This window comes from Mustela erminea, chromosome 1, assembly GCF_009829155.1.
Source record: "Mustela erminea isolate mMusErm1 chromosome 1, mMusErm1.Pri, whole genome shotgun sequence".
Taxonomy (NCBI): domain Eukaryota; kingdom Metazoa; phylum Chordata; class Mammalia; order Carnivora; family Mustelidae; genus Mustela; species Mustela erminea.
This window is the reverse complement of record NC_045614.1, coordinates 211,866,328-211,888,911: the sequence shown is the minus strand read 5'-3', so window position 1 is coordinate 211,888,911 and position 22,584 is coordinate 211,866,328. Positions and strand designations below refer to the sequence as shown.

Here is a 22,584-nt window from a genome sequence, read left to right as displayed (position 1 = left end):
GGGCACAAAGAGCTCAGCTACTTAGGGAAATTTCAGTCCTGTGCCTGTCTGTGAGCTCTTGAATGTGGCACGTTTGATGGTAATCTTCGATCTTCTGGCGGGAGAGGGATTCTTTCAGGCCCCAAACATACTGCATTTATATACCTGAAACCAAGATGCGATGCTTAATTTCTGATGAAGATTCACCTATAACAAGCAGTCCCGAAGACCTGGGGACCTCAAGACTGAAGGCTCTTCACCCGACCTCAGAACGGCTCCCTGAACCTGCTTACGACCCCATTTCTACCCATTCAATCTTAAAACTCCGGCACTCCTCAAAACACTGCATTTGAATCACCACTTGTTAAAAATCATCTTAAGCCTCCCAGATCTGAGTAACTCCTATGGCTCTAGCTCAAATGTAGAAAGCGCAGAAGGTGATGGAGAACAAGAGAGACATACCAGGAGAGCGGGGCCCTGCCTCCTTCCTGTCTCTCCAGGGCTTAAGAAATGCCTCAAACCCCTGGCCCTTTGAATTGGTTGGAGGCTAGAGAGTCCTTTTCTTTTCAGCTACCCAGTTCAGTTTGCTTGATGTCCACAACCACTGCAGCCAGTGCCTCCACCACGCAATAGGGCGCCCGCTGCGGTAGCTGGGATTCCTAGCAGAGACCATTGTGGTTTTGCTATTAAGTTACTTTCAGCAATTAGTGAATTTATTGTCCTAATTGTTTTCACATGGCTGCTCGACGCACATGCCTTACCTCGAGGCTGTCCTTCCAGTCTTGCCCCTGTCATCATATTTCAGCGTGATCGCTGCCCATCTCTCCAAACTGTCCAACCCCATCAAAAGCTGATTTGCAGTCAGGTCAGCAGGAAGGAGGAGGAAGAGTTCATTCCCAAGTCCACGGCATATTTGGATAAAACACAGAGAAATTTCATTTTGGCTCATTGGGGGTCTGAGAGTGTAGTCTGGGGGGAGGGAATAGCTGTCTGTGGTTAAAGCACAGGACAGTCCATATTCTCCCCAGCCTTGAACTTGCTGCCCTTCCAAATCCCAGCTCCAGCCCCACTTAATCCTCCTAAGGGAACAGCCTGGGACATGGGGGCAGGGCTGACTTTCTCAGTTCCTGGAGAGCTTTGTTCTAGTCTCCGTGGCTGAGTCCCATTTGGAGGGTGCACAGAATCCAGCCAGACCTCCCTGTGGATGGGGTGGGGTGGCTTGGAGTCTTGGCTCTCTCTGGCTCAAGGCCTTGATTCCCTGGCGCCCTCCGCCATGGAAAGGTCACTGTCCTTCGCACGGACTTCCTCGAAAAGTGAGGTGGATGGCAGCCAAGTGGGGCCTTGGGTGGGGACCTGAGCGGGACATGTATGTGACCCCGGTTCCTGGAGGGTGCCACCACCCACCTGACTGGCAGGCAGCACCCTTGTAATGGAAACCTGGTTGACACCAGCCGGGAGCTGGTGTGACTCCTGTCTTCTCGGGTGTCGCCCACTGGGTCCCCAAACTGAAACCCAGTTACAGGATCGCAGCCAGCGCTGGCGCAGCTTAGAGTAACAGGTCAAATCCGCGACACTGGCCCCCAGCTTCAGGCAGCTTGAAAACTCTTGTGCGACTCACCTAGTAAATGGTCCCTACAGTCATGCCTTCTCTTTGTTGCTTTAGGAATCAACTAGAAAGCTGGGCAAGAAAGAAGGAGACCGAATGGGGTGGCCCATTACTTTTCAAGGAGCTTTTATGCATATTAGATCATCTTGGTCTTACCACACATTAGGGAAAGTGGGGAAAATTATACATAGATAATTTATTATATATATATATAATATAAAACTATAAGAATGTGTAAATCATAGCTGAGCATTTCAGAATGGGGTCCTGGAGCCAGCTGCTTGGAGTTCAAGTCCCAGCCTGACCATTCCTTAGCTAAGTGGCCTTGGAACCCGCTGCCTCCATTTCCCCTTCTATAAAATGGCCACAGATCCATGTTGGGAGGTCACTGTGACAACTGCATAAAGCACAAGTGCTCGAGCGCTCATTCAAGCGCCTAGCACATGCTAAGTGCTTGGTAAATGTCATCATCAAATAATAATATTTACTAAATTACTGTAAAAAAAAATCCAAGAATTGCTAGACAGAACCGCATCTCTTGATTATCTTGAATGACTCCTCCAACATTCTTTAACGGGTAATTATTCAGATCATTCCCATCCACTGTTATTTCTTTATTGTTTTCCCGCCCCACCCCCCACGCAAACGGAGGCTCCAGGAAAGCAGGGACTTGGTTTTTTCACTGCTGCATCCTCCCTTCCTCCCTCTTACACAGAGCTGGCACGTAACAAATGCTCAATAAATGTCTGTTGGGGGGGGGGGGGAAGCATGGTAAAGGGCAGAGACCGGAAGAGCAGCTGGTGGGTCTCTTAGCGCCTCGGTGGAAACGGGTGTTCCTTCCGCCCCAGACGAGAGCCCCAGCCCCAGCCCCAGCCCCAGCCCCAGCCCCAGCCCCAGCAGACGGGTCCCTCCGCCCGCCCTCGGGATCTGGGGTGGGCCGCAGCCCGCTGGGGTTTTCACACTCCTGCTGCCAGGCAGGAGGGGAACCTCGCCAGGTTGTGCTAATTAATCCTGTTTTATGCGCACACGTTGGAACCTGAAACGGAGAATGCAAATGTATTCCCAGCCAGAAGGCACTGCCTGTGAGCGTGCTGGCAGGGGAGCCGGTTCTGAAGGAGGCAGCGCTCCCCCGGGTAGCGGCAGGGGCGGCTGCGGGCTGCGGGCGGGCTGCGGGCGGGCGGCGTGGGCACCCACAGCCGTAATTCCACTCCGCGCGTCAATTATTCATCGCTCGCCGCGCGCTTCGCTCTCGGGGCCACCCGCGGACCGCTCGGGCCCCAGCGCCGGCGGCTCTCCGGGGCTCACCCTGCTCCCCGCCTCCCGGGACCGCGAGGGGCGCCGCCGCGCTCCAGCTACCGACCCCTGCGCGGTCATGAGCGGGTGCGAAGCCGCCCAGCACCGGTGAGTTCGGGGTTGCCCCTGGGCGTGGCCATCCCAGGCCCCTCTAGGATGCTTCCAACGCCTTACTTTTGAGTAGTCTGGTTCAGGCTAGCCCTGAGGGTTTGCAGCACCCCCGGTCCCCAGGAGGAAGGGCGCTCCCTGGCAGTCTGCCGCGGGCGGCTCAGCTGATCAGGGGACAGAAACAAAGGAATTCATGAGTATTTTCATTGTGACATGAAGGAGGTCTGGCAGCTCTGTTGCGTGAGGCTTGTTTTCCCAGGGCAAGTGAAGTCAGAATTTTCCAACCAAGGGGAGGGAATGTGGGAGTGTGTGAGGTTTATTACAACGTCTTAGAAGGTCTGCAACCAATTTCCACATAGCACGCGCGCACACACACACACACACACACACAGCTACACACACAGAAAGAATCACAAAAGAGATGTACATCCTAGGACAAAAAATGTAATTAGGTCCGTGGATACCAAGACAGCTGCTACAATGACACTACTAGAAACAAAAGAAAGAAAGAAAAAGACCTATGCCCTTGAGCAGTGCCCCTGATGGCCCATTCTCCCAGATATTTGGGCTTTTTGCAAGTTTATATGGAAGGGTTTTGTATTTTGTGTTAAATTTTCATTGACAGAATTTTTTGCCTTATTGATCACTGGCCTTTAGAGAAGTTATGTAGTGAAAAAAAGGCTTTCAAAGTAGAGAATAAGAACAGTTTTATTTCTCCACATAAACCAGCATGCTTCCTGTTATGAGACAATGAACTCCATAAAACTCGCCTTCCCCTTTTTGCTTTGGCTGCTAGGAAGCTCAGAGCCAAGTTTTTTGGTTGCAATCATTGTTACTTATTTCAGAAGTAGGACTAGGGTGTTATGATTTCCATCCTTTTGTTATTTGGCTCTTATGTTTACACACACACACACACACACACCTTTTCAGTAGTTTTCTCATACTTGGGACTTTTATTGCGAGACCTTTCAAATCATCATCATTGAAAAAAATATGGTCAAGGTGAATGTGCAGAGTTTGATACATGGTGAACCCTCACCAAGTAAGGGAGGAGGTTATTCTTCAGAAGATGGAAAGCTCTGTCTAAACTCTTGACTTCAGTGTTTTCTATACCAGACTGTTCACTTCAGGCTATTCCTCTCTCCCCATTTGGTACTACCATTTGCTTAAACCAGAAATTTCTTCCTTTCTCAACCTTAGCATCCAACCCATTAGCCAAACTTGTCAATTCCATCCACTTCTCTCCTACTCCACGGTCACTGTCCTACTTAAGGAAAAAATGACTCACTCAAACGGCAGCAATAGCTCCCACTCTTGCCTACGTGTAATCGACTTGCTGCAGGATGGTGTTTTAAGACCTAAATCACATCATGTCCATGCACATCTTGGAATTATTCAGTGGCCTCCTCTCCACTTAGAATAATGCAGAGCTGTTTGTCACTGACAAGGTCAGACCCAAGGTTACCTGAGGCACATCTTCAGTCATTCTCCTCCAACTCCTCCTGACCTGCTTCCTGTGGTTCTGGACTTAGTATTCTCTTCAGCTCTCACCGCACTGATTCCCTCCTTCCCTCGTCTAGGAGCCCCGTTCTTCCTCAGAGACTCTCCTCAACCTCTGCGCCCCCCTCGTTCTCGTCAGAGTAGGGATGCGATTTCAGAGGGCGATGCTGTCCAGTGTCCACCACTAGTCAATGGGTCTCTGTTTTTTGTTGTTGTTGTGTTTAAGATGTTATTTATTTATTTGACAGAGAGAGATCACAAGTAGGCAGAGAGGCAGTCAGAGAGAGAGAGGAGGAAGCAGACTCCCTGCCAAGCAGAGAGCCCAATGTGGGACTCGATTCCAGGACGCTGAGACCATGACCTGAGCTGAAGGCAGAGGCTTAACCCACTGAACCACCCAGGCACCCCAACAGGACTCTGTTTATTTCCTTTTGAGAACAAATCAATTTGTACTGAGGTGTATTTATATATACAGGTATAAACACACACATATTGTTTGTTTGCCTGTTTTATTATTTGCATCTCCCACTAGACCTTAGACACCATGAATGCAAGACCCTTGTCTAATTTATTCACTGATGTAAGTTCTTGTCTAGCACAGTGCCTGGAACATAGTAGGTGCTCATTAACTGTTCTTAAAAGATTCAAGTAAATGATTTGAAGCTCATTCTCAGTATCCCTTAAACTGACGTGAGGCGCAAGAGAGACTCTCTAGCCAACAGTATGGAGTGAGTCGACATAAGATGTGTGGCTCTGATTCCATGGTTAGAAGCTGGGTCATAGCTTCACGAGTCAGGCACGAGTTGGAAGCATGTTCGTTTGATGACTGGAACTGGGAGGGATGTGACGGGGCTATTTTCAGCCTCCAGCGCGGTGCTATTGATATTCTGCCCTGTTTGCTCCCTCTTTGCATGTATATATGTGTGTACACACGTGTATGTTTCATGTTGTTTTGCTTATCCATTTAAAAGTAAACTGTAAACAATCATGAAACTTCACATTAAATATTTCATTCTCCGAAGGACATTTTCCTGTATAGCCACAGTAGCATTGTTAGACCTATTAAAATTAACTTCATTTGAACATCACCTATCATCTAGTTGCCGTTCGAATTTTTCCATTTGCATCAAAATCTCTTTTACAGCTAGAGTTTTGTTTTATTTTTCCTTGAACCAAGATCCAATTAAAGGTCAACCTATGTAGGTTGTTGAGTCTCCTTATCTCTTTTAATCTAGAACAATCTCCTAGACTTTTTGGTATCGTTTTGACTTTTGAACTGTCCGATCCAGTTGTCTGATAGAAAGCCCAGTGTTCTGGATTTGTCCTGGCTGTGGATTTGCTTTTGCTTAAGCGGTGTGAACACCGTTCCTTAAGATATAAAACTGAACGTCTGCCTATGATCCGCTTCCTCAAGATATGGTACTGTGTGGCCTTATTTATACACTGTCTACACCTAAAAAGAATTTAAGGCAGCTTACGATAGAATTGGAAGCCTGTTGAATAAAAAATATATATATATATATATATATATATATATATATATATATATATTTTTTTTTTTTTTTACCATGTAGGAGGGTGGGAGATAGGATGAAGGGGGCAAATACGCCAGAAACACACACTGATGTGGTTAACGTGACTGGACATGAGATGTGACGGCGAGTTTTCTGGCTGCCAAAGCAAAAACTTAATAACAACCCAAAAAACTAAAAAGTTGTCTTTAGGAAATATGAACTTCGACTGTACTAGATTGCAAAAATAATTTGTCCCGTGGAGTCTTATTAGACAAATGACATCAAACAAAATAACAAGGAGCATCTTCTAACAGTTTCATCCGTGATTTGGGAACACTCTTCATTGAGCTGCTTCTGTACACACAAGGTCAATGCCAAGGACACAACACTAAAATGGAATGCAGTGAAGGTTTTTTTTTGTTTTTTTTAAATGAGTCCAGTTTATGTAAGTTGATTTCCTGATACTAGCAGAGAACTGGCACGCCCTGAGGATGGTTAGACGAGAGACCACCTGGCCTTGACCCTTGTCCTCAATTCCCCGCTGCTGACACTGGCCTCCCCTGGCCAGGTCCTCAGAAGGCGGCAAGTCCCCACTGAACCCTGGAGATAGAGGTAGAGCTAGTGGAAGGAAGGCTGCAAATATGAAGCCGGGAGAGCCTGAAGCACGGGCTCCTGAGACAGGCAGCCCCCTCGGCCCCGTCCCCATCCTACTACCTCTGTACAAATGTGGCCACAGCTGGACTTGCAAGCTCTACCAAGATTTTCTGAGAATTTGTTTTCTGTCTGCATAAATGCAGACCCCAAGCTCAGAACAGCACAGCCATGCTGTTTTCCCCTGTCCTTTGGAAAATACTTAGAGAAGAGAGAATGAGGATGGATTTCCATTCTCCAGGAGGAGGGAGGACATGTGTGGCCCCTTTCGTGCCATCCTGCCTCCACCTCCAGGCAGGCCACCGGGGTGGGTTAACTGTAAGCGTACCCCATGCAACTACCCAGCTTAGTATGCCCATTCAAACTCTGGAATGTGTCTGCCAGAAAACCACAATACATTAACTTTCAATTACACATTATGTAAGATGTCACCGAAATTCTGGGCAATAGAGAAAGTCCCCCATAAACTCACCACTCCTGAAAATCAGCTAAGCCACTTGCTCTCACAGAATCTCCATGAGCCCTCCTGTTCTCTATCAGGGGACCTGTTTATTCCCTTCTGCAGTAAAACTTGCGATTACCCATGTATTTATTTTTTAAAGACCTTATTTATTAATTTGACGGAAAGAGAGCACAAGCAGGGGGAATGGCAGACAGAGAGAGAAGCAGGCTCCCCGCTGAGCAAGGAGTCCTATGTGAGGCTCGATTCCAGGACCCCGGGATCATGACCTGAGTCTAAGGCAGATGCTTAACCAAGTGAGCTACCCAGGTGCCCCTTCCATGCATTTATACTTAGATGTATATTATATACATATATCTATACTCATATTCCTTTACAGTCTTTAAAATATTTTTTCATATTTATAATTATAATTTGTATATAGTACCTTTTCTCACTTAATTTCATATCATGTGTTTTTTCCCCTTACTGCATAGTCCTTAAAAAATCATTTTTTAAGGGCGCCTGGGTGGCTCAGTGGGCTGAAGCCTCTGCCTTTGGCTCAGGTCATGATCTCAGGGTCCTGGGATCAAGCCCCGCATCGGGCTCTCTGCTCAGCGGGGAGCCTGCTTCCTCCTCTCTCTCTGCCTGCCTCTCTGCCTACTTGTGGTCTCTCTCTCTGTCAAATAAATAAATAAAAATCTTCTAAAAATCATTTTTTAAAATAAATAGGTGATTTTCCACCCGATGGATGTTCTACAATTTAATGAGCCACTGCCCCATTTTTGGACAAAACTTGTTGTTTCATGACTCCTTTTCATCCTACATGAATCACACTCCCGTGTCTATAATGGTAAGAGCAGGGGCGGCTGCCACTCTTGCTGGTTTGGGAGGGTTCGATTCTGCCTTCCTTAGAGGGAAAGGCGATTCCGTTTCCTCCGGTCGTGGCTGGGAAAGACGCAGCCGGGTCAGCTCAAGTTGTGTCATGGTATTAACATGCAAGGGCTGGCGGCGGGCGATGACCTGGGCTGTCACGTGAATGAGAACCCAGAGCTGGGCGGTAAGCGGAGGCAGGGCACGTGCTCCTGCTGTGGGGTGTCGGGAGTCGGGCTGCGAAGGAGTCTGTGTGTCACCGTGATGGGAGAGGGCCGTGGGGACTCAGCCACCCTCGTCTCTCCAGTATGTTTGCATCCAAAGCACACTGTGTATTCGCACGAAAGAGGGACCTGAAGGACCTCTGGGTATCAGCCCCCCGAAGATGGGGAGCCCTGAGCTCTCCGGAAGCCATGTGTTTTTATCATCCTGTACTTGTCAAAGAGCTTTGAAGTCCTGATCTTTCTCCAGCTCCCGTGGGGCTTGTCCTGCGCTTTTCCCATAACTCTTCAGCATTGACCTTGTAGGGTTTTTTTTTCGTATGGAGCCTCCACACCTCCCCTAGGACTCTAGGATTCCTAAAAAGCAGGGATTATGTCTTTAAAACGATTAATTTCCATTAGCATAACTTCCATTCATGTAATAAAAAAGTTTCCATTTCCATTCATAGACTTTGTTCTTTAAAAGAATCCTTTCACCCCAGTGAACTGAACTATTGCTGCTTTTCTGTGTTTGGCTCAAGCCCTGGGCTGCATGTGTACATCAGGTCTTGCCAAATTATTACCATTACATTGTTGCTGCCCAGACCCCTGTCTGTTCTTCGTCTCTGGCTTAGTCTGACCGTCAGCATTTTCCCACGTTGGCCCAACATACAGGTAGCCATCATTTTTAAAGGCTCTGTGGGCCGCCTGGGTTGTTCACTCGGTGAAGCATCTGACTTTGGCTCAGGACAGGATCTCAGGGTCCTGCGATCCAGCCCCGCATTGGGCTCCCTGCTCAGCAGGGAGTCTGCGTCTCCTTCTTCCTCTGCCCCTCCCAGCACTCATGCTGTTTCTCTGTCTCTCTTTCTCTCTAATAAATAAATAAAATCTTAAAAAATAAAAAGTAAAGGTACTGTGCTAGCCCAGAGACCAGTGGAGCTCACCTTTGCTTAACTCTTTCCCAAGCTCAATACAAAGGTAAACCCACAGTTACAAACCGTGAGCCTCTGAAAACACAGCCACAACACAGGGCGTCAAGCGGCTAGTGCCCCGTCTCTACAGTCCGGTACTGAGAGGGGAGCAGCCCTGGACCCCTCCCAACAGCGTGGCATCAGGACAGACCCTTCCCCAGGCTGACTGTCCTCATCTTTCGCTGTTCAGCCGGACTCCGACGCCCCCCGGTTCCTCCTTCCCACACTTGCCGAGGGTGGCATGGTGAGAACAGAGCACGGAGGCGGCAGGCACGTGCTCCTGCCTGCTGGTGTGGGGTGTGGGGGAGATGTGGCCAGATGTGCAGTCCCGCCTGAGCTAAGCCTTGCTCGATTTCCGACCAGCGCGCCCACCCCACCCCCCACTCTGCCCCGAATGTATTTTCTGTACAGTTGGTTGCTGCGCTCTGCTCTGGAATTTCAGACCATGCTGAATTTCCTTGTTTTACGGCTTGGAATTTCAGGAGCAGCACCACAGATGTTAAATGTGTGAGTCTCTTGGTGCTAGTAAAATAAACCTCAATCAAACAGGGGTGTCGTGACTCGCAGAGTTAGATAGCCTTTAATACATGATGTCAGTCACCAATACAGATGTTGCAAGTTGAGTCATTTGGTAGCACAGTAACTTTATATGGTCGGAGAGCCAGCTGTGAATATTTAAGGGAGGGGGAAAACTTACTTTTTTTTAATTTCTCTGCAAATATATTTCCGATCATAAGTTAAATATTTTCTTTAGTCGAAATACGGATTTCTCGCGCGCGCCATATTCCCCAGAGAAGCCCCTACTATCCTCCTGTTCCTCAACTCCACCAAACAAGCTTTTGTATCCGAGATCTTGTGAGACGAGGTTAGAGACTTGCTCTAGGAAAATGTTTGGAGCACATCTTTGAAAGCCAGCACCTCCCTTTGTTGTGAAGTAAAAATATTTCCTGAGGGCTCGGAAGTGCCCCAGGGGTAGGATGGGGACGCTGAGGTTGGCTTCAGTCAAGGTCACGTGGCGGCTACTGGGCAGAACTTGGCTCCTGGTCCCACTGCTAGTGTGAGGTGCTCAGCATGGTACCAGAGCATCCTCTCTGCAGAGGAAATGCCTTCTGTGGTTGGGCAAATGAATTTAAAAAAAAGAAAAAGAAAAAGAAAAAACGCATTGCAATGTAGTTTTCATAGCTACCTGGAAAACCCAAAGGCAACAATGACTTCTCCATGAGCTATTTTACGAACTTCTTCCTATAACTCTAAACAAAAAGGCCATGAGAAACCCACATCTCCTCATTTGTAAAATAACGGAATTAGACCTGGTGAACTTGAGGTTTTATGGACCAGGAATTCCGTTTCTCCAGAATGCATTTAACTTGGAAATCCCAAACCTAGACGTGGTCAGACAATGTAATATTCTTCAGTGCGTACGTTATGAAAAGTAAACGGGCACCTGGGTGACTCAGAGGGTTAAAGCCTCTGCCTTTGGCTAAGGTCAGATCCCAGGGTCCTGGGATCAAGCCCCGCATCCGGCTCTCTGCTCAGCAGGGAGCCTGCTTCCTCCTCTCTCTCTGCCTGCCTCTCTGCCCACCTGTGATTTCTGTCTATCAAATAAATAAATAAAATCTTTAAAAAAGTAAACAGATTATTGGTTACATAGCTAATACAGACTATATTCTCCTTAATTTAAAAAAAAAGTCAACATTACAGGAAAAAAACTGGAGGCCACCCTGTCCCACACCCCCAATTAACACCCTTCTGTCCCTCCTAGAGACTATTACTGGTTTGGGAAATATATATAATAGAGACCTTTAAAAACACATTTACAGAAACACACACACACACACACACACACACACACATATATCCCTAAAATATATATGTGTACACACATAAATATATATTGTTTTTAGTGGTTTTTAAAAAATGTTATTTGTTTCACATCTTGTTTTCTTGGTCAACAGTCTGTCTTGGAGATCTTTCTGTTTGTCTATAGAGATGTAAGCCCTTGTTTCTTTATTGGGGCTATTGGAAGATTTGGTTCTGGCCTCCCTCCGCCGGGACGCCTCCTTGCCGCCGGCACCTTGCTCTACCAGGTGCTTCTAAAACGCAAGGATCCTCCCAGTCCTCCCACTGTTTGAATTACCTCCCCCTTTCCCGCTGCTCGCCTGCACAGCCCTATCAGCCCTGCCCCTGCCCAGGCAGCCCTCTCTGCCCCCTGCCTCTGCCTGCATTCGTCCTTCGCCGCACTGTCTCTGTGATCAACGCACGTGTCCTGTTATTCCTTGCACTTCACCTAGGTCTTGTTTCTTTTTAAAGATGTTATTTATTTATTTATATTTGCTTTATTTGAGAGAGAGAGAGTGCACGTGTGAGCAGGGGGAGAGGCTGAGGGAGAGGGGACGAATCTCAAACAGACTCTGCACGAGGGGCTGACCAGGGGGCTCATCCCGCGACCTCCACGTCACCACCCAAGCCAAAACCAAGAGTCAGTCACTCAACCGAGGGAGGCACCCAGCTGCCCCTCGTTTACATCTCTATCAACTCTTCATCTTCCCTCATTACTCTAACCCCCCCTCTTCTACCAGACGATCTCTGTGAAGACGGGGTCAGTGTCTGTGTTTATTCACCCACCCGGCACCCACGCTCCAAGTCGGGCATGTAACAGGTGCTCAGTAAAGGGTGGTGGGCTTGCTTGAGCTGGGGCAAGGGGACACCTCAGGAGAAACCACTGCACAAAGTTGAGGGCAGACAGAAGGCGGCCTCGGTGAAGAGCGGCCTGCAGCCGGGGCCCCTGCACAGCGGGGAGCTGCCCCAGAGCACCCCCCAGCACACTTTTCCCCTAAGGAGACTCAAGGCAGCTTTTTTTGTTTGCAGAGCAGGTCTGTGAAGGAAATGGAATCTGCAAACCGGCTTCCCACCGTGCTTCTGTTCCTGTTAAAAATAAACTTAACTCTATCTGGGAGGTTTTGTTGTTTTGTTGGTTTTTTTTTTTAAAGAAAGAAAATACTCCACACCCCTCCCAAACCTGCCTTTGAGCTACAGCCTGATGTGAAGATTTAATCTTTAACAGAAGTGGAGGGTGAAGCATAAACCAATCATGGAAATGCTAACCCTTTTAATCATCCTATTAAAATCTACCTCCCACGCGTGGCTCACTCGGGCATCTGTTTTGCACGATCCTCGGAGAGGGACAGATGTAGCTGGCATCCAGACATGACGTTAACAAAACATACAAACTATATGTTAGCAGTATAGGCATTTCCTTAATTCCTTAATACACTTATTTCATTTGTTGGGTAAGACTGTCTTTTTAGACTAACGAGTACAAATAAGGGATAAAAGAAAATATTATAGAAAAATTTCCATAGTAGGTCATTCCTCCGAACCCCATACAAGTTACTGAGGCAGACTGATCAAAAGGGCTCATCAATGGGATAAGGATTGGATTTCTCACCTGCGGGGGATGTGGGAATGAGATAAAGAAAGAAAGCAAGCTGTGCGTTTTCTCTTTGTTAAAACCGCCAGTAAATATAGGTACAGATCAGGGAAAGTTTTTTGGTCTTTTTTTTTCCCCCTTAGTTGAAGCAAACCCTTTGTATGAAAAGATGCATCCTTTCAAACATGATTAATATGTCTTGCCTGTAGCTTTCTGCTCAAATTATTTGTAATTCTAGTGAGGAGGAGGCATTTCTTTCTAGCCAAAACAGCCGTCTGGATGAATACAAATGAGTTTATAAAAGGCTTGAGTTACTAACGGGGTAAACTGGCGGGCAGGTGACCTTCTTTGTTTGAGTTCTGTTGCTAAATGTTGTCAGGTACAGCCTGACTCGCATTCTCCTTGGGCTTGGTGGATGGAGTGCCCTGGCAAGGTTGCAGCTCACCCCGTAACAGACTCTGCCTGTGGTAGGGATGGAGGAGCGGAGGAAGGAGGAAGTCATTTCCAGAAACTTCTGCAGCTTCCAGAGCCTTCTGCTGCCTCCAACCTGTAGATTATTTCATTGAGCAAAACTGATTTGCCAGCAGCCAGACGAGAGCCCGGTGAGTCACCCGTCTTCAAGACAGGGACAGACGCCCCTTCTATAAATGGGATGGTTCAAGGGACCCACATTCCTTGGAATTGACTCATGGGGAAAGGACCCCAGCCTGGCTCCTTAGCTCTGCCCTCCTGTGAGAATCAGTCAGAAAGGGACCCGCAGCCCAGCAGGAAGAGCAGAAACCAGGAAGTAGAAACCAGGGGAAAATTGGAATGTTCCAGAAAGAAGGGTGGCCTACCACTTTGGCTTCCCCAGTGCACAGAAGTTAAAAGCTTAAAATCAGATATGTGAGTTCAAATCCCACCCAGACTGTGGGACGTGGGCAGGCTCGTGCTCCTCTCCAGTCTCACCTGTCCTGCCCAGAAACGGAGGGTGATAACAGTACCTGTCCCAAAGGACAGCAGGCTCGACGACATGACTTAAGTGGGCAAACTCTGGCCACACTGCCGAGCACATGTTAAGGATTGAAGAAACGTTAGCTTTGATTGTGCATACTTTATTCTTAATGTTATCCTTACTACTTGCTCATCTTTAACGGTAATTAAAGGGAGTGTTAGTTTAAAAAATTAACTTCAAGGGCGAATCAAACAGAGAGGTTGAAAACCAAGGATGACAACGTTGTGTCAAACGTCGAGGAGTGATAACTAATATATTTTTTTTTAAGATTTTATTTATTTATTTGACAGAGAGAGATCACAAGTAGAGAGGCAGGCAGAGAGAGAGAGAGGGAAGCAGGCTCCCTGCTGAGCAGAGAGCCCGATGCGGGCCTAGATCCCAGGACCCTGAGATCATGACCTGAGCCGAAGGCAGCGGCTTAAACCACTGAGCCACCCAGGCGCCCATAACTAATATTTTTTTAAAGTAAAAATTCTAACGCGACTTTGAACAAGAATTCAATGAGTCAGTCTGGATGATCCAATTGGAATTTTTTCCATTAATTTTTGTCACCCCAGCTCTGCACCGTACTGGGGTTTAGAAAAAGGACATCCTGGTGATGACCCCTTCTCAAACCTGAGCTTAATTATCTTAAACAGCAAAATCAAGCTTTTCTTTCTCTCTAAGTAACAGAAAATAAGCAATATGAAAAAAAAAATTAGGAAATTAAATTTAGCTGTCCTGGTGAATACCTTAACATTGATGGTTCCTTTTCCTGCCAAACATGGTGAACTGTTGTTTCTCCTATTTTCTCCCTAGAGAGTTAAGAAATTATTGCATGATAAGTCATTTATCTTTAGTGCAGGTACAACAAGCCTATAACCACATATTACCCAAAATGGGGAATTCACATCACATTATTTTCCATTGGTGAGTAATGGACGGGAAATGGGAAATGTCACTACAAGGCTGGCTGGCCATCTGGCCAAAGCCGCTCCATGAATACAGCAGCTGATCTACGTGGAAATATTAAAGCAACAAAGTCTGAATCTGTTTTGCTTCTCCAGGGAACCTCAGTTCATGCATGGAAGGAAGGCAATAAAGTCCAATTATTCTAGACGGGGCTACACAAGGCATAGGAAAATTATCTCATGTACGGTAATTCTAAAGCTAAGTATTTTTTAAAATCGCCATCCGTCACTCTGAGTAACAAAATCAAACAAACTGATCAATCTCTAAGGAACTACCCATTAATCAAAAGACGGTGGTGAGATGCTGGCAATTTGTCATTATTCCACGTGTAATGTTTTAAATCTGACGTGCTGACAGGGTGGTCCAAAAATACGAAATTATCACGTCCAAAAGGAAGGACAGTTAAGCATCACGCCGTTGGTCCGTTTGTGCCATGGAGCCCCACGTTTTCCCTTTGAGAGTGGTGCTTTCTTCTTATTTGGGGTGCACGGTTCCCATAGTTGACAATGACAAGAGAAAGAGGCTCTTACTGCAAGCATGACCGAAACGCTGGGGAAACCCAGTGCTTCTCCAGGGGTCCTCAGAGCAGAGGTTTTACCCATCGAAGCCCCACGTCTCAGGAGTAGGCATACCGGCCCTGCCGTCCGGGCAAGGGACCCGCCGGTGCTGAGAATCTCACGCAGCACGTGGAAGACGTCAGCAGGTGGGGCAAGATCGGTCATAATTAAACTGGAGTGAAATTTGTCTCAGGTGTTATCACTGGGGCCCATCTCACGTGTATGGAGAGCTGTAGTTACCTGGCAAGATGTTAGTTTATTTGAATTAATCCAAAGAAACAAACAAGAAAGTCCATCTGTTTTTTATTTTCTCCACTTCAGTGAAAACACAAACGTCCTGACTGCTCTACTGCACCTTCTGTTCCCTGAGTCTTTGGTCGAGTCAATTCATTCCTCTGGGTTCGGCTTTACCCTCTGTAGAATGAGAATGTCAAATCCTACCTCCAGGGTTGGCAAACTATGACCCGGCCCCCTGCCTGTTTTCATGAATAAAGTTTTATTGGAACGTAGCCATGCCATTCGCTTCCTCTTTGTCATGGCTGCTTTCGCACTGTAACAGCGGAGTTGAGCAGTGGGAACAGACTGTATGGCCCGCAAAGCCTTAAATATTTACTCTCTGGCTCATTACGGTAGAAGTTTGTTGACCTCTGGACTAGGTGACCCTCCTATAAGTTCCTTCCAACTGTGAAATCTATGACTCTGGGAAGAAGGAAAGACTAGAAGGCTTCTGCATGCCCAAGTGGAAGGACAGCACTGATGGAGAAAAGGTCAGAAGGGGGAGGCTGGGTTGGCCAAAAAAAAAAAGTGCCTTTTCCCCTCCTGGTGTGCTTCCCTCCAGCCCAGGAGCCCACAGTGGAAGGGGTAGTGGGCCAGGCAAGGGGCCCCAGCTCATGTTCTAAAGTTGCAATAACTCTGTTCTAAACCATGTTCAAAAGTTGCAGCAGATGATTCCCAGGAAGGAAACTGATGGTACCCATGGCTCCCCAGCACTGTTGTAGCTGGTGGGTCAGATCTTGTCAGGGGGAGGGAGACCTTTACCAGGCAACCCCTGACGCTGTCCAGAGGGCATCTTGCTCCAGGCATCCCACAGGTGGTGCCCTTCCCAGCCTTTGCTCCTCTGGTCAGAAAGTCACCATTTGGAGTCTCAGCCCAGTTTCCAAAATTCCCCTCAGCTTAGCCTCCCTGATGCCTCCAGCCCTGTGTGGGTTCCTCTATTGTCACCAGCGTTCCCTGTCTTGGCTATAGGCCTCTCATCCTATACTCAACCCCTCCCTGGTCACTTGCTGCTCCCCAGCCACAGAACCTTCCCTTTCTCCGTGCTGTGAGCTCAACGACTTCATCTCTCGAGACCAAGCGCGGTTCCCCTCCTCCAGCATATTCCAGAAGACTGACATCTTCTCCTTATGTGCTCCTCAGTTCTGGCTCCATGCACAACTACACGTTCTTGACCATAGGGTCTCCGTCTTATATTTCTCTTGAGGTCCCAGGATTGGACCTCGACTAGGGGTCAGTGTGTAATTGGTTATTGAGTGGTCTGGCCAACCCCGCCTTTATCCTCCCTGGGACGTGATTGACTGGTATGTTTCACAGAGCACCTGTGCGCGGGCGGACGGTCCACTCAGCTGTGTAAGGGTGCACAGAGCAGCTGCCATGGGCAGCAGGACAGGAGAGGCTCTCAGAGGGCCCAGAACTCCAAAGGTGAGAGTCAAGGTGCCCAGCATTGGAGGGAAGGCCAAGTAGAAAGCCCCTTGCATCTGGGCATTGGGTCCCAGCATGCACCCAGAATGACCTGAGAGGTGAGCATTTCTGCCCCCTCATTCACCCTGGTGCTAGTCCCACTGTGTATCATGGCCCGGTGCTGAGGGCATAGGGCAGAATATCTCCGCAGGGGTCCCATTTCTCCTCCTAACAGTGCCTGCTGGTCCTATTGGAAGGTGACCCGTGGCTGTGTCTGAATGTAATATTTGAACACCAAATGGCTGCATTTGCCCCAGTGGGCCCAGGTCCCACAGGGTATGGATTTATAATCCTGGCTGTCACGTGGCACCCATACTAACCATTCTCCTCCTTCGTCAGCCTCCGCCAGGGTCATGTGAAGCCTCGTTTGCAGGGAGGGGAGCCTCATTTCTCAGTGTAACTGACTCCCCTTTTCCCTCGTGCAGGTTAAGATTAGTGGCAGATGACCATGGCCAGCAGCTTGCCCTGCTGCAGGAGTTGGACTGACAAGAGGGCTCCTTGTGCTCGTAGAGGACAGTCGACCCCAGTACTGAGGTCACCTGTCTCTCCATTCTGTCTACTGTCCATCACATAGGATGTGCCTAATCCACTTTCCACCTGAAGTGGGAAACTTCCTTAATCATTTTATTATAGAGTTGAAGTTCTGAGTGCAATTCCTTGTTTGCCAAAGTTTAGGTGAACACAGACCATCCAAACAATTTAGCTGAAGAATATTCCATTTGTCACACACATACCCCATTTATTTGTATCCCAATGGAATTTCAAGAGAAGGATCTAAAACCTGGGACAGACATGGCATGATGCGCAGGATACCAACCTATTATTTGAAACTGTCTGTTTGCTCTGTGCAAAGGCGATCAGAAAGACACAAAGGTGACAGCACCTGTAGCCCTCTGTGTGTGGGACTCCTGGGTGCACCCAGGCTCATTCCCTGCTCCTTGTAGTTGGGAGGGTGGAAGCACGGGGTAGGGAAAGTGTCCATTCACGACAATGAGTGTGGCTGGACAGGATGGGGTGGGGTGGGGGGTGGTCCATTCCGAATGCCCTAACTGGTTTCAGGCTGTATTTCTCCAATGCTTTGGATGTCCACCAACCTCTGTGTGTACCATCTCAACTTCCCCTTCCCCTAGCAAATCCCTTCTGCTCCCCAGAAAGACCACGCATCAACACTAGGGATCTGTAGCTGGCCAGTGGCAGGACAATAAACGCACGGTCCTTACAGCTCATGACCTTGTCACCGAGACAGACATACTATTTGTAGCAGACCCAGCAGAGGGCTAAAACAGGATGGGAAGAGGTCATCTGGGTCCAAGCTATAGTCCTCTCAAACTTACCTTGAGCACAAAAGGCCAGAGTTAGGGAAAGAGAGAAATGTCAATACTTTCCTTCCAATCTGAACTTGTGGTTTGTGATTTATGTGTTAAACTCCGGGGACAGAAGCATCTTCTTGCACAGTTCTCGGGTTACCCTCCCCCACACATCTGCATCCTGTTCTCTGAAAGGCACCATATATCACAGCGTCCTCCAGATGCTGTTGCTTGGGGTTTGTGAGAGTGGCGTGAGCATGGAGGCAGCTGGAATGGGCAGAGCTGTACTTCTGTCTCCAAAGGGGCTGAGGTGCAGGCCAGGGGAGTTCTGGGCTCTGCTCCTCGGGCCTTTGCAGGGCTTGGGGCAGGAATGTTTGCACACACACCCCACCCATCCTGGGGAGCTCTCAGGGCCTCCCCAAGTTAACAAGTGAAGACAAGGAAGGACATGTGCCAAGTCAGGATGCACAATTTGGGTTTGAGTCTCTCCCTTGTGGTTCTGATGCTTTATTTCAAGACAGGCTCTGAGCCTACCAGGGTAATTATATATATTCTTGCATAAAGTAGGGTCTGGAATTGGAGAAAGAAAGGCCAGACCGGCTGAGGGTGGGGTGTGGCTGCCTTGATTATATTGGACATGAAAAGAAGATGGATTTTATAATAAGCCTAGGTGCCAGCAAGCCTGCCACTTTCTCAGTTTGGGGATCAGTTTAATCCACAAGGAGGAGTGCAAAGATTCCGCTTGGAGGCCCAGGCCTTTATTTTTTTGAGGTTACAACATGAATAAACTTCCTATAATGATTTGATAAGGATTTTTTTTTTTTTAGCTGATGTTTTGCTGTTGATGGAAAATTCTAAAGCCTAAGGGCATGATAATGACCACTGGACTCTGTGCATAAAACATGAAATATTGGGGTGCTTGGGTGGCTCATTCAGTTAAGTGTCTTCTTTCATTGCAGTCATGATCCCAGGGTCCTGGGATTGAGCCCCGCGTCAGGCTCCCTGCTTGGCGGGGATCTGCTTATCCCTTCCCCTTCACCCACCTCCCTTGAGCTCTCTCGTTCTTTCTCTCTCTCAAATAAATAAATAAAATCTTTTAAATAATTAAATAAAACACCAAATATTCTTCAATGTGATTTTTGGTGGGGAAATCACGCCAATGCTGCCATTTCCATCGAGAAGTAAGGAGTGGGGTTGGGGAAGATAAACGCATTCCTGAATCCTTACCCCGCTGCTCCCCATCTCTGGCCTTGGGCCCCCGGCCCAGCAGTGCCTCTGCGGCAGGGGGACTTCGCCCTCCCGCCTGCATTCCAGCCCCAACCCCCAGCAGTGACCACCAGCTTTGGAGCTCCCTCCATTGGTCCCAGGACATCTGCCCACACAGATGCACCTCTGATGCGTGGAATATTATTTCCTTGGCCAAAAAAATTCCAAGCCATCTACAGGACTCAATTTCAGGATTTTCTTGGAATGTTGTGAAAATCTGTGTCTTTGCCATGGGAACATTCAGGAGTAGAGGTTTGTGTGGCTCTAGTTACAAGATGGTATGTCTGAGGCCGTATTTCCGTCTTCAGTACATATTCAGCGGGTCCCTCCCTTAACTCTCCCCTCCTGCGTATCAGGAAGCTGGGAGAGGATGAAACCACCTTCCGAAAATGTTTCTACTCACTCCCTACCTTTGCTCTCCTTCTTGCCCTCCCTGCCCTGCTCAGGAACCAGCAGGGCCCATGTGAATCCAGGTTTCTCCCAGGCAAGCCAATGGCATTTCCACCAGCAGCTTGCGGGAGGGCCTCTTGGTTGAAGAGGCTGATCTGTACAGACCAGCTCCACGTCAGACAATCTGTGGTCATTGCCAAGTTTTTAAAGCTTTGATTCTCAGTGCCTATTAAAAAAAAAAAAAAAAAAAAAAGGTAGATGTTATTTTTTTTTCCCCTTCCTTTATGAAATGATAGCTTTTTGAGCAAGTCTGGCCATCCCCCAAGCCACTGTCACTCTGGGCTGCCTGTTCTGTGTGGCTCAGGAATTGAAGTGACCTGCTGCCCAGGCTACAAAGCCCAGCCTTGCATCGGATCCCACAAGAGCCTCTCTGCAGAACAGCAAGGCTGCTCTGTGGGGGGAGGTAAGAGGAGGGCATACTAGCCACTAGCTCCCTCCTACCAGATGTCCAATAAGAGTGGATGACTCCTTTTCCATTCTCTTCCCAGGGCCTCTGGAATGGCACCTGTGTGCACACAAATGGCAGGAGGCTGGGGCTTTAATGGCCCCAGAAAGAGATGTTCTATGTGGCTTCTGGTGGATTGTTTAGAAGTATGGAGCCTGCATCTGTGGTGGGTGAAATTGTGTCCCCCCAAAGGAGGTTCTCAAATCTTAAACCTGATAGCTGTGAATGTGGCTTTGTTTGGAAGTAGGATTCCTGCAGATATAATGGAGTTGAAATGAGGCAATACTGATCCTAATCCATTGACTGGCATCCTTATAAAGAGAGGGAGATTTGGACACACAGACACACAGAGGGAAGATGGCCATGAGAAAACAGACTCAGAGACTGGAGTGTTGAGTCTACAAGCCAAGGAGTGCCAAGGATTTTGGATGAGCCCCAGAAGCCCCAGAAGAGACAAGAATGGGCCCTCTCCTAGAATCTTTAGAAGGCACATGATTGATCCTACCAACACCTTGATGTCAGACTTGCAGCCTCCAGCATTGTGAGAGAGTATGTTTCTATTGTTTTAAGCCACTTAGTTCATGGTGATAGTTAGAGCATCTCCAGGACTCTGAAATGCTCTCTGGATGTCTGTACCTCTTGCATTGAATCGTGTGTCCTCCCGTGACTCTGTGCTCTATAAACTCCCTCTTGGGAAAGCTCCCAACTGAGTGGCAGGAGGCAATGGAGAAGCCCCTCTGGTCAATGGCATCAACATCAGCATGTGTCCTTCCCTGGTAGCAGGAAAAGCTGACCAGAAAAATGGTTTTTGTTGCAGTAGAGAATGAGATGAGGAGATGGAAACAGATGGAACAGATTTCCACATTTTAATTCCTGAGGAGTTGCAGTTTGAATCCAGTGGCCATCTACAGGGTAAAATTCCTTCTTGCTCAGGGAGATAACTTTTTGTTCTATTAAGGCCTTCAAGTGATTGGGTGAGGCCCACCCCTATTATGGAGGGTAATCTGCTTTACTCAAAATTCAAAGAATAATGTTTAACCAAATATCATCCAGTCACATGGCCAACTCAGTCAACACGTAAGATCAACCGTCACAGTGACTCTGGATCACTGTTTATCAGTGGACGTGCCATTGATGTTTAGGGCAGAACAATTCTGTGTAGCTCTTTCCCATACACTGTCAGGTATTTAAGATCCCAAGTCCCTGTCCGCATAGCATCCATGGTATCCCCATGATTGGAACAGCAGAAGTTGTGTCCACATGCTTCTGGATGTCTCAGAGGAGGCTAGTTTTGCCCAAGCTGGAGAACCACTGACCCAGATGTCCTGCCTTCGATGCAACGCCCCTCTCCTCCTCTACCCCTAACCAATGCTGGCAACATCAAGATTTTTGGTGCGCTTCTCAGGTCTCAATATTCAGACTTTACCGGATAGATAGCCATTGTCTAATCCAGGGGTAGGCAAACTCTGTAAAGGACCAGCTGGTAAATATTTTAGGCTTTGGGACTACATAGTCTTTGTCACAACTACTCAACTCTGCAGTGGTAGGATGAAACCAGTGAGGACAATACAAAAATGAGTGAATGTGACTGTGTCCCCATAAAACTTTATTTATGGACACTAAAATTTGAATTCCATATAATTTTTCAGTGTCATGAAATACTACCCTTCTTTTGATTTTTTTCCCAACCATTTAAAATGTAAAAAGCATTTCTATCTTGCAGTCAGTGTGAATTGAACTCTCTTACTTTACATCCCCCATGAACTTATTGTGTGTTCAGCTAACAATTGAACAAGGGCTTCGATAAATATTTATCAAATTGAGTCAAGTGGGATTTGAGCAAATACAGTGCTTTTGAAACGACTTCTCTCAGCAAAAACTTTTTGGAATTCAAATCTGATAGAAATCCCAACATTTAAAGCAAACATAGTATTTTATTAGCAAAATTTTATTTTATGAGTTCAAATGAATAACATTTGTATGTTTTGATGAATATGAAAATCAAGGGAAAGTTCCAGATGACTGTGTCAAGATGCTCTTTGATTAAACTGTCCAATGCTTGAAAGAGGAGAGAGAGGGAAGCTTCTCTAACACAGCAGAGCACTGACAATATCTGATGGTAGTTTATATTCTTATTTGTAAATAATAAAAGTCGTATATTTGTAAATATAAAAGTCATATATGATGCACCAGAAACTTAAATAAATGACAAATAGAATATGATTGTGCACATCACAGGTATTTTTATACAACAAGCTCTGTGGCAGGGTCAAGAGCAGGTCACAGCTATGCTCCCACAATTTTATCTGAGTG

General features: G+C 47.3%; 1 protein-coding gene across 2 annotated transcripts in view; it reads left to right on the top strand.

Moving 5' to 3' along the window:
* The first annotated feature begins 2,696 nt into the window (after positions 1-2,696).
* Positions 2,697-22,584, top strand: part of CLDN14 (claudin 14) — a 59,930-nt gene continuing 40,042 nt past the window's right edge. For both annotated transcript variants that reach the window (XM_032354708.1, XM_032354713.1), the window contains exon 1: positions 2,697-2,986. The gene's annotated coding sequence lies outside the window, so the exon portion shown is untranslated. The remainder of the gene's footprint in view (positions 2,987-22,584) is intronic.